The 2,271-nt window shown below is 32.2% G+C and overlaps 1 long non-coding RNA gene across 1 annotated transcript; it reads left to right on the top strand.

Moving 5' to 3' along the window:
• Positions 1-813: 813 nt before the first annotated feature.
• Positions 814-2,047, top strand: LOC141340503 (uncharacterized). The gene is made up of 2 exons (XR_012356584.1): positions 814-928; positions 1,681-2,047. It is a non-coding gene; the product is annotated as an uncharacterized lncRNA (long non-coding RNA).
• Positions 2,048-2,271: the final 224 nt, after the last annotated feature.

The raw sequence follows: 2,271 nt of genomic DNA, 5'->3' as shown, positions 1-2,271 counted from the left end.
GTATTAGTATATTAAGGTGTCATAAACATTCGCGGTAACCGCAGATTAACGAATCCTCCGTCCGCGGAGCACGAGAGAGGCTTGTGCGGGGATTCGGCACCGTGTTCACGTGAGGATTTTACACATTCCCCGGCCTTATATCGGCTATAGGCGTAACATCTCTGGGTTCCTACATTAAGAATTACAAGCTTCATTGGCAAAATATGTGATTCACAGTGGCGTCGTGCTGATTAGCACACTTTCTCGTGATTATTTTATGATGTAAAACAGAGTTGCACAGGTAGCCATCTATTAACACGGGCACCAAAATAAAATGCGTATTTAGGGCTCGCGATTCGCGGTCAGCCGCTCACGGAGGATGTGTGTGTCACGTAAACTCTGAACGGTGCTGTTAAAGCGGTTAACGTAAGCAGTGAGATGTACTAACTAGGACCTTTGATAACTTGCTTATTCGCTTATTGTTTGAATGTAACATTAATGCTTTTTTGCAAACTTTTATTTAAAGAATGAGTTAATCCAGTCTATCTGTCTGTCCTGTTCGCAGCATATTACATATTCTGGACTAACATTAACGTTACAAGGAGGAGACAGACGGAGCTTTGGAGTTCATTCAAAGGTAATAGTTGCATTCTAACAATCTGAGTACCTGCATTTTACATGTAGATATGATAGAATATGTTTCTCAACTCAAGAAGAAAGACTTTTTTTTAAGGAGAATAATTCAGATGTACAAAAGCTAAAACTAATGTGAATTACATATCGTCTGCTTCCTGACTGTTTTGTAGATATTTATCCTGAGAGAGAAACAAAGAAGTTGAAAGGCAAAGACCCATCTAAACCGACAGGGCACAGAAGAAACCAGTTAAAGTGAACCCAAGTTACCAGTTTTCTTTGCAATGCGAAGGATTTTCAGTGGAATTACTGACATGTAAGTACAAATACACCAAGATCTTTTTCCTTTTATTATGTTCCATTATCCTTTATCTACACTAGCGTTCAAAAGTTTGTGATCAGTAGGTTTTATGTTTTGAAATAAGTATCTTCTGCTCATCAAGGCTGCATTTAATTGATCAAAAATACAGAAAAAAATATAATGTTGTGAAATATTAAAATTTAAAATGTTTTATCCATTTTAATATACTTTAAAATGTCATTTTTTTCAGAATTTTCAGCATCAATACTCTAGTCTTCTAATTACTCCAGTGTCACATGATCCTTTAGAAATTATTGTATATGCTGATGTATTATCAATGTTAGGAGCAATTGTGCTGTTTAATATTTTTTATTAACCTGTGATACTTTTTTCATGATTCTTTTATATTTTTAGATAGTTTTTTATTTTAAATAACTGCTGTTCTTTTAAACTTATTTATCAAAGAATCCTGAAAAAGTATCACAGACTCCAAAACATACACTGACAACATTGACAATAAAACAGCATATTGATAATAAATGAGAAAGAAAGAAATTCTATTTGAAAGTATAGTAAAATATAAAACTTGTAATAATTTTTCACAATTTTAGTGTTTTACTGTTTAATATCATACTGATCTAACTGTAACAATCATCACTCTCTCTGCCTTTGACTGTATCTGTCATCCCTCTGTCTTTGTCTGACTGAATCATTGTTTTGTAAAATATCTAATGTATTGCCCTTTTTGTTCTTTTCTATATTTTTAGCCACTCTTTGCATCCTGGGATGGAACAGCATCTGGAGCTGAACTGTTCTCCTTTTTTGATCAGAAGTTTTGTTGGACTCACTTGGGGACTTGTTGTTTGGCCATGTTGGACTGTTCATGAAGTTGTGAAAATTCATCACTGTCTCTGTGGTATTTAGAACCATTTAATTATGACCATTTTGGTTAACTTAATGTTGGTTAAACTTTGGCTAAATATTGGTTTAACTTAAAATTTTGCAGGGTAATATATGTTTCAAGTAAATAATAAATACTGAATACACTGTTCTATGACATTTCTTTCATGCAAATTTGAGAGTTATTAAATAAGAGAGTTGTTAAATAAAATTGGACCTGTTTTTCAAGATTAAGATGTGTCAAATAATTTTGTTTTTTGTTTTTATTAAATAATAGGTGCACTGAGTTTCTATATACAGTTAAATATTGTTTAAAGCTTATGCAGTTAATAAATTGTTTAAATTGTTAGTCATTATTATTCAGCAATCTGGAAAATAAATACTGCAAATAAAGAATACAAAAATTAAAGTAGTAAAAATATTGTACTACTTTAAAAAATTTACTGTAAAATTTACAG

This window comes from Garra rufa, chromosome 8 (assembly GCF_049309525.1).
Source record: "Garra rufa chromosome 8, GarRuf1.0, whole genome shotgun sequence".
Taxonomy (NCBI): Eukaryota; Metazoa; Chordata; class Actinopteri; order Cypriniformes; family Cyprinidae; genus Garra; species Garra rufa.
The sequence above is the reverse complement of the archived record's forward strand: the minus strand, read 5'-3'. Positions and strand labels throughout refer to the sequence as shown.